Source organism: Astyanax mexicanus, chromosome 22 (assembly GCF_023375975.1).
Source record: "Astyanax mexicanus isolate ESR-SI-001 chromosome 22, AstMex3_surface, whole genome shotgun sequence".
Taxonomy (NCBI): domain Eukaryota; kingdom Metazoa; phylum Chordata; class Actinopteri; order Characiformes; family Acestrorhamphidae; genus Astyanax; species Astyanax mexicanus.
In genome coordinates this window covers 6,475,774-6,490,693 of record NC_064429.1, presented here as the reverse complement: position 1 = coordinate 6,490,693, position 14,920 = coordinate 6,475,774, and the positions used below count along the sequence as shown (strand labels likewise).

The 14,920-nt window shown below is 38.8% G+C and overlaps 2 protein-coding genes across 2 annotated transcripts in view; one reads left to right on the top strand and one right to left on the bottom strand.

Moving 5' to 3' along the window:
• The window catches only part of tacr1a (tachykinin receptor 1a), a 185,060-nt gene that overhangs the window by 124,806 nt on the left and 45,334 nt on the right, over window positions 1-14,920 (bottom strand). The window lies entirely within an intron of this gene.
• slc4a5a (solute carrier family 4 member 5a) overlaps window positions 12,141-14,920 on the top strand; it is a 111,185-nt gene continuing 108,405 nt past the window's right edge. The window contains exon 1 of the mRNA XM_022666875.2: window positions 12,141-12,334. The gene's annotated coding sequence lies outside the window, so the exon portion shown is untranslated. The remainder of the gene's footprint in view (window positions 12,335-14,920) is intronic.

The following is a 14,920-nucleotide window of genomic DNA, read 5'->3' as shown; positions in this document are numbered from 1 at the left end:
TCACATATTATTCCCTCCAAAGCAATAATGACAGTGACGAGGAGACAGCGCATGGAATAATTACAGTGAAGCACCTCGACGGCAGGAAATGAACCGCGGTGCCAAAATAACACTCGACTCGCTGAGCGCCGGGGAACAGGACGCATCCAAATGCGCACCATTACCATAATGACAACATCAGTGCTGCCACCTGTAATTATCTGCTGAAGGATGACACCCGCCTGTCCTGCCTTCACCGTCTGAGTGATGGATGCTCCTATAAATGATGGATCACTGGAGAACCCGGTTTATAGTGGACAGTGACACCAGAATGATGATCCAGAACATTCCAACCTAATGTGGGGTGTAATTCTTGTGGTAGAGTCAATTGATAGTGTGTCCAGTTCATAGATAAAGTGTTTCTAATAAAGTGGCCAACAGTGATAAAAAAAAAAACATATTTAATAGGTGCGTGTTTCTAATAAAGTGGCCAACAGTACGTGGAAGCACAAGTTTTAAGTAGGTGGGTGTTTCTAATAAAGTGGCCAACAGTGAGTGGAAGCACAATTTTTAGTAGGTGTTTCTAATAAAGTGGCCAACAGTGAGTGGAAGCACAAGTTTCAATAGGTGGGTGTTTCTAATAAAGTGGCCACAGTAAGTGAAAGCACAAGTTTTAGTAGGTGTTTCTAATAAAGTGGCCAACAGTGAGTGGAAGCACAATTTTTTAGGAAGTTTTAGTAGGTGAAACACAATTTTTAGAAGGTGTTTCTAATAAAGTGGCCACAGTAAGTGGAAGCACAAATTTTAAGTTGGTAGGTGTTTCTAATAAATTGGACAGCGAGTGGAAGCACAAGTTTTAGTAGGTGTTTCTAATAAAGTGGCCACTGAGTGGAAGCACAAGTTTTAGTAGGTGGGTGTTTCTAATAAAGTGGCCATATTAAGTGGAAGCACGAGGTTTAATAGGTGGGTGTTTCTAATAAAGTGGCCAACAGTGAGTGAAAAAAACAAGTTTTAGTAGCTGTTTCTAATAAAGTGGCCACAGTGAGTGGAAGCACAAGTTTTAGTAGGTGGGTGTTTCTAATAAAGTGGCCAACAGTGAGTGGAAGCACAATTTTTAGTAGGTGTTTCTAATAAAGTGGCCAACAGTGAGTGGAAGCACAAGTTTCAATAGGTGGGTGTTTCTAATAAAGTGGCCACAGTAAGTGAAAGCACAATTTTTAGAAGGTGTTTCTAATAAAGTGGCCACAGTAAGTGGAAGCACAAATTTTAAGTTGGTAGGTGTTTCTAATAAATTGGACAGCGAGTGGAAGCACAAGTTTTAGTAGGTGTTTCTAATAAAGTGGCCACTGAGTGGAAGCACAAGTTTTAGTAGGTGGGTGTTTCTAATAAAGTGGCCATATTAAGTGGAAGCACGAGGTTTAATAGGTGGGTGTTTCTAATAAAGTGGCCAACAGTGAGTGAAAAAAACAAGTTTTAGTAGCTGTTTCTAATAAAGTGGCCACAGTGAGTGGAAGCACAAGTTTTAGTAGGTGGGTGTTTCTAATAAAGTGGCCAACAGTGATTAAAAAAACATATTTAATAGGTGGGTGTTTCTAATAAAGTGGCCAACAGTGAGTGGAAGCACAAATTTTAAGTAGGTGGGTGTTTCTAATAAAGTGGCCACAGTAAGTGGAACCACACGTTTTAGTAGGTGTTTCTAATAAAGTGGCCACAGTGAGTGAAAGCACAAGTTTTAGTAGGTGTTTCTAATAAAGTGGCCATATTAAGTGGAAGCACAATTTTTAGCAGGTGTTTCTAATAAAGTGGCCAACAGTGAGTGGAAGCACAAATTTTAGTAGGTGGGTGTTTCTAATAAAGTGGCCAACAGTGAGTGGATGCACATGTTTTTGAAGATGTTTCTAAAAAAGTGGCCACATTATGAGAAAGCACAAGTTTTAGTAGGTGTTTCTAATAAAGTGGCCAACAGTGAGTGGAAGCACGAATTTTAAGTAGGTGGGTGTTTCTAATAAAGTGGCCATAGTGAGTGGAAGCACAATTTTTAGCAGGTGTTTCTAATAAAGTGGCCACAGTAAGTGGAAGCACAAGTTTCAATAGGTGGGTGTTTCTAATAAAGTGGCCACAGTACGTTTTTGAGTCTAGGTTTGGCTGTTGCCAGGAGAACAGTACTCTTCTGACTGCACTGTGCCAAGTGTAAAGTTTGGTTGAGGAGGGATCATTATAATGATGGCATGGGGTTGTTTTTTCAGGAGTTGGGCTCGACGTCTTGGTTTCAGTTTAAGAAACTCTTAAAGCTTCAGCATATCAATAGATTTTGGACAATTCTCGTTTTTTCTCCTTATAAAGGTGTTTTTTCCCGGCCGTGTCCCAAATCACTAGCCGGGGCAGCGGTAGTGTATTGGACCGCGACCCTGATGACATGGGTTCGATCCTGCGTGAGGAGCGGTGTGTTTTATATTTCTTTTTCTTTTTTGTTTTTTCTAGGGGTTACCTGCTTTGAGATCAACTGTTCTGCAATTGGGTTCAACAACTCTCCGGGCTGGAGAGCTACTAATCTGTAGCACTGCATCCCATTACACTTCATTTCCAAAACAGAAGTTTTTTTTTTGTGAGCCGCCTCATAATGGCTTGGAAAATATCTTGGTTATGGTTTAGACTGTGAGCCAGGCCTTCTTGTCCAACATCAGTGCCTGACCTCACAAATGTGCTTCTAAAAAATGGTAAAAAATTCCCATAAACACACTCCTAAACCATGTGAAAAGCCTTCGCTAGAAGAGTTGAAGCTGTTGTCATATTATATTGTCATATTAAACTCTATAGATTAAGAAGGCAGAAGAGTAAATACTTTTTTATTATAGTGTAGTTTTATAACTCCAGGCTGGTCTGTCAGTTTTTGGTCTCTGGTACAGCAGTGCTCGCTCGTTGGGGGGCTCCATCATTAGGCAGTAATGATGGTAACTCTGCATGTGTATCACCCTGTGCTGCTCGGACCCTCAGCTTAAATTGACTCTGCTGCTGCCGTTTCCTGTGGTTTCTGCACATCACGCCCGGCTGTGCTCAGGCTCTATTTCACGACTGACCAGCCGGTGGGTCCAAGCAGAACCTCAGCTGTATGGAAAGCAGAAGAAGAGACTAACGACAGAAGGAGAGACAGTGATGGTGTTCAGTACCAGTCGAATCTTTGGACATCAATTTAAAATGTTCGGAATTGTACATTAATATTAAACTCATCCAAACTATGAAGAAATTGGAATTATTTATTAAACAACAAAGTGTTGAACAAACCAAAATATATGGGCTTTATAAAGTAGAGTCACCTGGAATTCAGGCTTTCAGTTAACAGCTGTGCTGAACTCATCAAGAGTTAATTACTTGAATTTCTTGTCTCTTAATAAAGTGTTTGAGAGCATCAGTTGTAAAGTTGTGAAGAGTTAGAGTTACAGGTATACAGTGAATAGTGAATATTTGAGTAATGTTCTAATACATATTATAAAAAGCAAGAGCTATTCAACTAAACAAAGAAAAATACACTTTACGAAAAAGCTGAAAAGTCAGATGAAAGTATTCTCAAGTGCAGTCACAAAGACCACGTTATAAAACGTTATAATGATGGAACTGGCACTCATCAGGATTGGCATCAGAAACAAACACAAGTTAACAGCTCCCCAGATAAGAGCACCTAAATGCTTCTACACAGAGTATTTTGGTTTGTTTAACACCTTTTTTAAGTTACTATATGATTCCTTATGTGTTCCTTCATAGTCTGGATCACTATAGTATTAACTTAGTATGTAGGAAAAAAAACGTATTAGAATCTCATTATGGATCTTAGAGCATTTTCACACCAGCAATATTTGGTCCGGTTAAATTGGACTCTGGTTAGTTGGTACTCTTGTACTGTAAAAAGAGTTTATTTCAGGTCATTTTTTGTAAAGTTTCTATTGGTCCGTTCATCGAGAAATTTTGGCACTGTGTAAGGAACAGATTATGCGTTTTAATTATGTAGTAAACTCAAAATCGACGGAAATGGAGATAAGTTTTTCATTGGACAGCGACGATTTACTTTCTTGCTCCTGCGCCAGAAAGCTCTGACCAATCAGAGGAGACGATGTGCTTGCGTGGTTTATTGGTGCACATTTTAATGCGTTTAGGTTTAAATGCCTGCGTGAAACCAAACCAAACAGAGGGAGAAACGCTTCAAACTAACAAACTCATCAACTGATCCGGACCATAGAAACTATAGCACAACTACAGGTGTGAAAACGTCATGAGTATATGATGCACATGAATATATTATACACTCTATGTCCAAATATTAGTGGACACACCTTTAAATTAATACATGTAGCTCTTTTGAGTGGCACACATTGCACACATGTGCCATAATATTTCTGAATATATTCTAAATATGTTACCGTATTTTTTTAATATATGTCAATTTGATTACAACTTGATTCTTCATGTTTTATAGCTTTTATATCAGTTATTAATACAGTTTTGTACATTTTGTACTTTTTCTACAGTTCCAGCATTATTCTACATTTCTTTACATTTACTGTATCTGCAGTACAGTAGGATTTATTGTCCTGAATTGGTTCTAAGTTTGTGAGCAGTGGCATATTTAAATAAATGGAGCAGGGTAATAGGGATACAGCTTGTCCTGCAGCAAATGGCAGAAGATTGGCTCAAATTGGCACCCGGTGTTCCCAGCCCCTCTTGTCCTTTGGTAACGAAAATGATTTCCATGAGTTATGAGTTATTACTCGTTTCACAGATTTAATCCAGAGTCCTGTGTTTCAGCGTGCCGCATCCCCCACCTTTCTCCTCGAGCCCACACGTCTAATAATCATCTGCAGGCATGAAAAACTGGTATGTAAGTGCTGTGCTAAGTGAGGCAGCAGATTTACACTGAGCTGAAGGTTAATGAACATATTTCTCCCAGTGTTCTTCTGTATATCTACCAGCCTGCAGCCTCAGAGTAGCACAGGTTCCCTGTTTGAGATTTGGTTCCTCTCAGTGGTTCTTCCTCATGCTCATTGTTGCACCTTTGTAAACACCTCCAACACAGAGGGGGAATGGGCTACACCAGTAAAAAGACCAGGTGATCTACAGGTGAGCCATCAACCGCACACTGTGTAGCTTTATTTATTTATTTATTTATTTAGATTATTAATGTCAGTGTGTCTCTGCTATTGTAAAAGTTTGGACTCAAAATGTCAAAATTCAGTGTTTTTTCATCATTTAAAATGTTCTGCATTGTAGATTAATACTAAAATCATCCAACATATGGGATTATTTATTAAACAAAAATGTGTTAAACAAACCACAATATGTTTAATATTTTAGCTTTAAAGTAAAGTAGCACTTTGCTTAGATGACAGCTTTATTAAAGTGTTTGAGAGCATCAGTTGTAAAGTTGTGAAGTGGTAGAGTTACAGGTAAACAGTGAATAGTGAATATTTAAATAATGTTCTAATCCATATTATAAAAAGCAAGAACTACTCAACTAGGTAACAATAAAAATCTGAAAAATCTCAAGAACTTTGAAAGTATCCTCAAGTGCAGTTGTGAAGACTATTCAAAATATAATGATGGAACTAGCGCTCATCAGGACCCTGGAAAGGAGGTATCACGGATGGGGAGGGAGGACCAGCCGTAAGCGCAAGAATGATTTTACTTAAACTAAACAAAGAAAAATAAAATCAAAACAAAGAAAGGAATTGATAACAAAAAAATAAAGCAAGGCTCAAAAACTAATCTGTGCAAACAAAGAAAACTGGACTAAAGGAACCAAACCGAGAAAACTGGACTAAAGGAACCAAACAAAGAAAACTGAAATAAAGGAACCAAACTGAGAAAACTGGACTAAAGAAACCAAACCGAGAAAACTGGACTAAAGGAACCAAACAAAGAAAACTGAAATAAAGGAACCAAACAAAGAAAACTGGACTAAAGGAACCAAACCGAGAAAACTGGACTAAAGGAACCAAACCGAGAAAACTGGACTAAAGGAACCAAACTGAGAAAACTGGACTAAAGGAACCAAACCAAGAAAACTAGACTAAAGGAAACAAGCCAAGAAAACTGGATTACTGGAACCAAACTGAGAAAACTGGACTAAATGAACCAAACCAAAAAAATTGGAATAAAGGAACCAAACCAAGAAAACTGGACTAAAGGAACCAAACTAAGAAAACAGGATTACTGGGACCAAACTGAGAAAAATGGAACAAGAGAAGTAAATAAAGAAAACTGGGCTAAAGGAACCAAACCAAGAAAACTAGACTAAAGGAAACAAGCCAAGAAAACTGGATTACTGGAACCAAACTGAGAAAACTGGACTAAATGAACCAAACCAAAAAAATAGGAATAAAGGAACCAAACCAAGAAAACTGGACTAAAGGAACCAAACCAAGAAAACTGGAATAAAGGAACCAAACTAAGAAAACAGGATTACTGGGACCAAACTGAGAAAAATGGAACAAGAGAAGTAAATAAAGAAAACTGGGCTAAAGGAACCAAACCAAGAAAACTGGACTAAAGGAACCAAGCCAAAAAAATAGGAATAAAGGAACCAAACCAAGAAAACTGGACTAAAGGAACCAAACCAAGAAAACTGGATTACTGGAACCAAACTGAGAAAACTGGACTAAATGAACCAAACCAAAAAAATAGGAATAAAGGAACCAAACCAAGAAAACTGGACTAAAGGAACCAAACCAAGAAAACTGGATTACTGGAACCAAACTGAGAAAACTGGACTAAATGAACCAAACCAAAAAAATAGGAATAAAGGAACCAAACCAAGAAAACTGGACTAAAGGAACCAAACCAAGAAAACTGGACTAAAGGAACCAAACAAAGAAAACTGGACTAAAGAAACCAAACCGAGAAAACTGGACTAAAGGAACCAAACAAAGAAAACTGAAATAAAGGAACCAAACCAAGAAAACTAGACTAAAGGAAACAAGCCAAGAAAACTGGATTACTGGAACCAAACTGAGAAAACTGGACTAAATGAACCAAACCAAAAAAATAGGAATAAAGGAACCAAACCAAGAAAACTGGACTAAAGGAACCAAACCAAGAAAACTGGAATAAAGGAACCAAACTAAGAAAACAGGATTACTGGGACCAAACTGAGAAAAATGGAACAAGAGAAGTAAATAAAGAAAACTGGGCTAAAGGAACCAAACCAAGAAAACTGGACTAAAGAAACCAAACCAGGAAAACTGGAATAAAGGAAGCAAAACAAGAAAAACGGACAAAAAGAACCAAACCAAGAAAACTTGAATAAAGGAACCAAACCAAGAAAACTGGACTAAGGAATCTAAACAGACAAATCTGAACTAAAGGAACCAAAGGAATATAACAAAAACTGGACCAAGAGAACGAAACAAAGGATTTTAAAAAATATTTAAAAAGAACTAAACAAAGGAAACTTGGCTACTGGAACCAAACTAAGAAAATGTGGCTATTGGTACCAAACTAAGAAAACTTGGCTACTGGAACCAAACCGAGAAAACTGGAACAAAAGAACTAAATAAAGGAAACTTGGCTACTGGAACCAAACTAAGAAAACTGGAATAAAGGAACCAAACCAAGAAAACTGGACTACTGAAACCAAACTGAGAAAAAAGGACAGAGAGAACCAAACCAAGAAAACTGAGCTAAAGGAAACTAAACAGACAAATCTGAACTAAAGGAAACAAACGAAAACAACAAAAACAGAACTAAAGAAAAAAAGGAACTAAACAGAAAACTGGACCAAGAGAACAAAACAAAGGATTTTTCAGCAGGTAGGTTTTTTCCATCACTGTGAGGCTGCTGCTCTGAGAACAAAATGAGACCTTCTCGAGTCTTACTACAACGTTCCTAATGCTGTAAACTGCAGAGTAAAGTTTAGCGCTGTGGTGATTGGGTGTCAGTGCGAGAACATGAACTGCAGTGAATGGAGTCATTCCACATGCTGTCTTTAGATTAATGAGGAATAAATGCGCTGCGTTCGGACATGATTGATGTTTTAATATGCAGAGAAGATCCCAGTGAAGGAACTGCATCTGGGAATTCACGGCAGACAGTCATGTTGAGGAAACCATTTAAGAGATGAATGAACAGAGAGAGAGAGAGAGAGAGGGAAACGGAGAGTGAGCAGAAACACTAATGCTTTGTTATGCCCTTAGAAATTATGCAGCGTTCAGACGAAAAACGAAACCGTGAACATGCAAACATGTATCATAGAGTCACCATGCTTCTACAACAGTAGAAACATTAGTTAATGTTAAATGTAAATTTCTGTTTTACATCAGTTGAAAGTTTTTGGTGTCACAAATCATATGCATTATTCTGACGTCACAATAAGGAAAAATGTACAAATTTTGCTTGAGTACCTCGGACAGTACAGTAGGATTAGCCAGCAGACTTTTTCTGAGGGAGGGATCTGTACCTACTGACCGTAGCAAGTCAGCTTGTACTCAGATGTGTATTGTGGTTCTGTCGTATAGTAGCAGTTAAGCATGAACTAATTTGTTCTTATTTCGCCATTTAGCACAAGCTAACACTAAACATGTGGTAAGCACTAAGCATATATATGGCGTGACATACGATATATAAACATATAAATGGTAGACAGAAAAAAAGCAGGGAAAAACTCTCAGTTTGCAACATAAGTCGACAATACCTCGCAAAGTACAGATGCCAACTGAAACCTATATATAGATAAATGAGAATTATTTTTAACCGGAACTTCCTAGAACACAGGTGACTCTGAACGGGGGAGCGTAACGTGATTGGGTGAAAGTGAGCGGCTGACCGTGATGTCATCACCAGTGGGTTTTTGAGAAGTGGAGTTCGGTAGTGTGGAAGGAGAGCACTGTGGCGTGACATTATTTGTAGAAAAGTGACGGCCAATTACCCAACCCACTAACTAGCCCAGCGGCTCGGTTCTGATACATCAGCTCACAGACGCCCTGTGCTGCAGACATCACCCTAGGAGTGATGTGGGAAGAGAGCGCCATCTACCCACCTGGAGGGAGCAGGCCCAATTTTGCTCCCTCTGAGCGCCGGCAGCTTGATGGTAATGCTGCATGAGCGGGGGTTCGAACCTGCGACCTCCCGCTCATAGTGGCAGCGCTTTAGACCCCTGGACCACTCGTCGCCTCCCATCTTTGTTTTAAGAGGCTCCGCCTCTCTGTAATATTCATTTTACAGCCAATCATGTAAGTAAGTTGCAAAACGCTTGTATTTCTGCTCTTTTCTCTAGTATTACCTACATTTTCAGCTTTTTGTAGCCCCATCCCAACAGTTTTGGTCCGTTTTACTGCCACCAAGTTCTAAATGAGAATTAAATTGGAATCTAAACCCTGTCTCCCAAATAATGCGGTAGTGCATTGGGAGATAGTGGTGTTATCCACTGTGCCACACCAACCATGGTTCTATTGTGTAAAACACTGCATATAGTGGCAGTGGCATTCCAGGCGGTTTTTGAATTAGGTTTGTACATATATTATACTTTTATTTCAACGTTTTTTTATAGGATTTATAGGACACCTATTAATTTTTAAAACGAAATACGGCTTTTACAGCTTTTAAGATTGATGCCATGTTCAAAACACATGTTAAAGGATATGTCCCCTCACCCGTTACTTGCTGAGGTATTTAGATATTTTTAATTCATTCATCATTCGTCCAACAGTATTATAGCTTTGGACATGTTGATATTTTAGCCAATTATAATTATTTATTTGTTTGTACTGAAGTTTATCTCTGCTTGTGGTATTCAAAGAAATGTCAGTTTTATTTATTCTCAGGATGTCACTATCATTTCCTACTTTTCTTTCAGCCTAGAAACCTGTCAAAACATCCTGCAGCAGAGTGATCTGTGATTGGTGGAATTTACTGATACAGTTATCAACCTGATAGACCAACAGAATGGACACGGACAGTTATCCCCTTTCACGATATTGACTCTATCTCTGTGTGTGTGTGTGTGTGTGTGTGTGCATGTGTGTGTGTGTGTGTGTGTGTGTGCACTACCACTCAATAGCAGTGAAAGCACATATCCTGGCATTATCTCGATTCTGTCCGGAGATGTTTATGTAAAAGCAGCCCGAGGTCACAGAATCACAGCGGCTCATTACTGATCCATCTCCATTTATTAGCCTAAGTGAGAGTCACCCAGAGAGAGAGAGAGAGAGAGAGAGAGAGAGAGAGAGAGAGAGAGAGAGAGAGAGAGAGAGAGAGATAGAGGGGGATAGAGAGGAAGAGTGAGAAAGGGATGAAGAGAGAGAGAGAAAAATCAAAAGAAAGAGATAGAAAAGGATAGAGAGGAAGAGTGAGAGAGGGATGAAGAGAGAGAGAGAAAAATCAAAAGAAAGAGATAGAAAAGGATAGAGAGGAAGAGTGAGAGAGGGATGAAGAGAGAGAGAGACAGAGTGGAAGAGAGGGATAGAGAGGGAGAGTGAGAGAGGAATGGAAAGGAAGAGAGAGACAAAGTAAAAGAGAAAGATAGAGGGGATAGAGAGAGAGAATGAGAAAGGGATGAAGAGAGAGAGACATAGTGGAAGAGAGAGATAGAGGGGGATAGAGAGGGAGAGTGAGATAGGGATGTATGGAAAGGAAGAGAAAGAGAGTGAAAGATAGGGATAGAGAGGGATAGAGTGGAAGAGTGAGAAAGGGATGAAGAGAGAGAGATGGAGAGAGAGAGAGAAAGCAAAAGAGAGGGAGAAAAAGAGAGGAATGGAATGGGAGAGAGAGAAAGGGATAGAGAGGAAGAGTAAGAGAGGGATGGGGAGAGAGACAGATGGAGTGAAAGAGATAAATAGAGGGTGATAGAGAGGGAGAGTAAGAGAGATGGAGTGAGAGAAAGAGATAGATAGATGTTAGAGAGAGAGAGAGAGCAAGAGTGAGTGAGAAGCAGAGAAAGAATGAGAGAGGGATAAAAAGGAGAAACATTGAGAAAGAGAGGGGTAAAGAGGAAAAAAGTGAGAGAGAGGGATAAAGAGGGAAAAAGTAAAAGAGAGAGAGAGAGAGAAAGAGAGGGATAAAGAAGAATAAATAGTGAGAGAGAGGGATAAAGAGTAAAATAAAGTGAAAGAGAGATGGATAAAGAGGGAAAAAGTGAAAGAGAGAGGGATACAGAGGGAAAAGGTGAGAGAGAGAGGGATACAGAGGAAAATAAAGTGAGAGACAGAGAGGGATACAGAAGAAAATAAAGTGAGAGAGAAAGGGATAAAGAGGGAAAAAGTGGGAGAGAGAGGGATAAGGAGAGAAAGAGAGAAAGAGAGAGAGAGAGAGATACAGAGAAAAATAATGTGAGATCAAGAGGGATAAAGAGGGAAAAAGTAAGAGAGAGGGGGATAAAGAAGGAAAGTGAGAGACAAAGAGGGTAAGAGGCATAAAAATAGAGAGTAAGTGAGAGAGAGAAAGACAGAGAGAGAGAGCACATTAAATCAAATAAGATTGTTTTATTGTCACACCACAGTAACTCAGGTGTACAGGTGAGAAATAAAAGGTAAATATTCCTTTCAAGTAGCAGAAAAAACACATAATAAATACAGAATAAATACAAACAAAATATAGAATTACATTTATAATTTACTAGCCATACAGCAAATGTGGAAGGGTTAATATCCTGAGTATTGAAGAACAGAGTGAAATGAGGAGACTAACAATATATGTAGAGAAACAGATATATGACTTGATCAGTAATTGTTGTATATTGTGTAGTAAGAACTGGATTAATACAGTTGGATTAATACTGGCAGTTCAGCAGCCTGATGGCCTGAGGGAAGAAGCTGTTTTGGAATTGACTGGTTTGGGAGCTGTACCCTGGTGATGTTTTTTGTGTGTGTGTGTGTGTTTCTAATAAAGTGGCCAGTGAGTAAAAGCATGGAGTAATCATAAATATGAGTCATAAAACTTTGCATGTCTCTTAAGGGAAGACTGGTGTTACTAGAAGTTATGGACATTAGCATGTGATGCCAGTGACCTTAACTTCTGTTCTCACACACACACACATATAACACACACACACACACACACACACACACACACACACACACACACACACACACACACACACACACACACACAGTCCAACGGCCCATTTGCCTGAATCCCAGTTATCCAGTTATTGACTCAGTCACCAGTCCATAACATTGACTGAGCGAGAGAGCATCAGCTGGGCTGGATGTGAATGTGAGAGAGAGCGAGAGCGAGAGTCCCAGTCTCTCTCATTCATTCATTTGGACTTTCATCAGTTTTCTCTGTGCTCCAGAAAAGCTGCATTCATGAATCCGTTTGATTAGCGACATTTTTTCTTTCTCCCTCTCGTTCGGTCTCCTTCAGATGAAACCAGGTAAGAAGTTTCTCACTTTTCTTTTATAGGTTCCGATTGAATTAACTGGAAGGTCAGTGGAGGACACTTTAACTGTGCTTTTTGGCTTCTGATGGTGTAAAACTGGCCTTGGTTTGCAGTGAGAAGCTCAGAGGAAAGTTTTCAGAGTGCTGTTGATGCTTTGGACTTGTTCACCTTCTGTTTGCCCAAAATTCAACTAAATATCTAAAAATATGCTGCAAAAGCTACAATTCTTTGACTCTTAGCGCCAGTGGACCACATTCTGAAACCCATTTCCTTTAGCTGTGCTTTAGTTTTGCTTTAGCTGTGCTTTAGTTGGGCGTAAGCTGTGCTTAAGTTGTGCTTTAGTTGTGCTTTAGCTGTTTAGCTAACTTCAGGAGATTGTATTAAATTCATCTCAACCCAAAAATCCAAAAGCTGAAATTCCTTGACTCTTAGCACCAGTGGACCACATTCTGAAACCCTTTTTCTTTAGCTGTGCTGTAGTTAAGCTTAAGCTGTGCTGAAGTTGTGCTTTAGCTCTGCTTTAGCTGTGCTTTAGTTGTGCTTTAGCTGTTTAGCTAACTTCAAGAGATTGTATTAAATCCATCTCAACCCAAAAATCCAAAAGCTGAAATTCTTTGACTCTTTGAACCAGTGGACCACATTCTGAAACCCATTTCCTTTAGATGTGCTTTAGTTGTGCTGAAGCTATACTTCAGTCATGCTTAAACCTTGCTTTAGTTGTGCTTTAGCTGTGCTTTAGTTGTGCATTAGTTGTGCTTTAGCTGTGCTTTAGTTGTGCAATAGTTGTGCTTTAGCTGTGCTTTAGTTGTGCTGAAGCTATACTTAAGTCATGCTTAAACTTTGCTTTAGTTGTGCTTTAGCTGTACTTTAGTTAGGCTTAAGCTGTGCTTAAGTTGTTCTTTAGCTGTGCTTTAGTTGTGCTTTAGCTGTTTAGCTAACTTCAGGAGATTGTATTAAATCCATCTCAACGCAAAAATCCAAAAGCTGAAATTCTTTGACTCTTTGAACCAGTGGACCACATTCTGAAACCCATTTCCTTTAGCTGTGCTTTAGTTGTGCATTAGCTGTGCTTTAGTTGTGCATTAGCTGTGCTTTAGTTGTGCATTAGTTGTGCATTAGCTGTGCTTTAGTTGTGCATTAGCTGTGCTTTAGTTGTGCATTAGTTGTGCTTTAGTTGTGAATTAGCTGTGCTTTAGTTGTGCATTAGTTGTGCTTTAGTTGTGCATTAGCTGTGCTTTAGTTGTGCATTAGTTGTGCTTTAGTTGTGCATTAGCTGTGCTTTAGTTGTGCATTAGCTGTGCTTCAGTTGTGCATTAGTTGTGCTTTAGTTGTGCATTAGCTGTGCTTTAGTTGTGCATAAGTTGTGCTTTAGTTGTGCATTAGCTGTACTTTAGTTGTGCATTAGCTGAGCTTTAGTTGTGCATTAGTTGTGCTTTAGTTGTGCATTAGTTGTGCTTTAGTTGTGCATTAGCTGTGCTTTAGTTGGGCTTAAGCTATGCTTCAGTTGTGCTTAAACATTGCTTTAGTTGTGCATTAGCTGTGCTTTAGCTGTGCTAAAGCTATGCTTCAGTTGTGCTTAAACTTTGCTTTAGTTGTGCTTAAGCTGTGCTTAAGTTGTGCTTTAGCTTTGCATTAGTTGTGCTTTAGCTGTTTAGCTAACTTGAGGAGATTGTATTAATTTCATCTCAAAAATCTAAAAGCTAAAATTCTTAGGATCACATCCTAATTTAATTGTGCTTAAACTGTGCTTTAGCTGTGCTGTAATTTATGCTTTAGTTGTGCTTAAGCTGTCTTTTAGTTGTGCATTAGTTATGAATTATGTGTGCTTTAACTGTGCTCTAAGTTAATGCTTTAGTTTATGCTTAAGTTGTGCTTATGCTGTGCTTTAGATGTGCATAAGCTGTGCTTTAGTTGTGAATTAGTTATGCTTTAGTTTATGCTTAAGTTGTGCTTTAGCTGTGTTTCAGTTGTGCTTTAGTTGTGCTTTGGTTGTGGTATAGCTGTGATTCAGTTGTGCTTCAGCTGGGCTTTAGCTTTACTGTAGTTGTGCTTTAGCTGTGCTTTGGTTGTAGTATAGCTGTGCTTTAGCTGTGTTTAGCTGTGTTTTAGCTGTGACCTCTGACTCAACTCGACATATCTTTACTCTTTTGTTAACTTAACTTTTGTTAAGGTGTTTTGCGTAGTCAACTTGTGTTATACTTTTTAATGTAAATTATGCATTGATTGTCTATCAGGTCTCAGTGTTGTAGGTTGTAAGAGCAAGTTACTGTTATTCAGTGTTGCTGAAGATGACTCTGTTTTGGTTGGTGATGCAGGATCACACTGGCAGTGTTGGCAGATGAACCATTTTAAGTAAAATTATAGTTTTACTTTTATGGTTGTGAAAAAGTTCTAGTAAGTTACACCACTACAAACAAACTTGACTGAGTCAACTTTTTTCTTTTAAAGCTTATTTTCTGAAGTGAGGCAAACCGAGCACCAACTTAAAAAAGTTTAAATGATTCTTTGTTTGGTCTCTACAATAGTATATTTAGTTTTTTATAGATTCTTAATGGTGATTATGTTTATTGTAGTTTATTG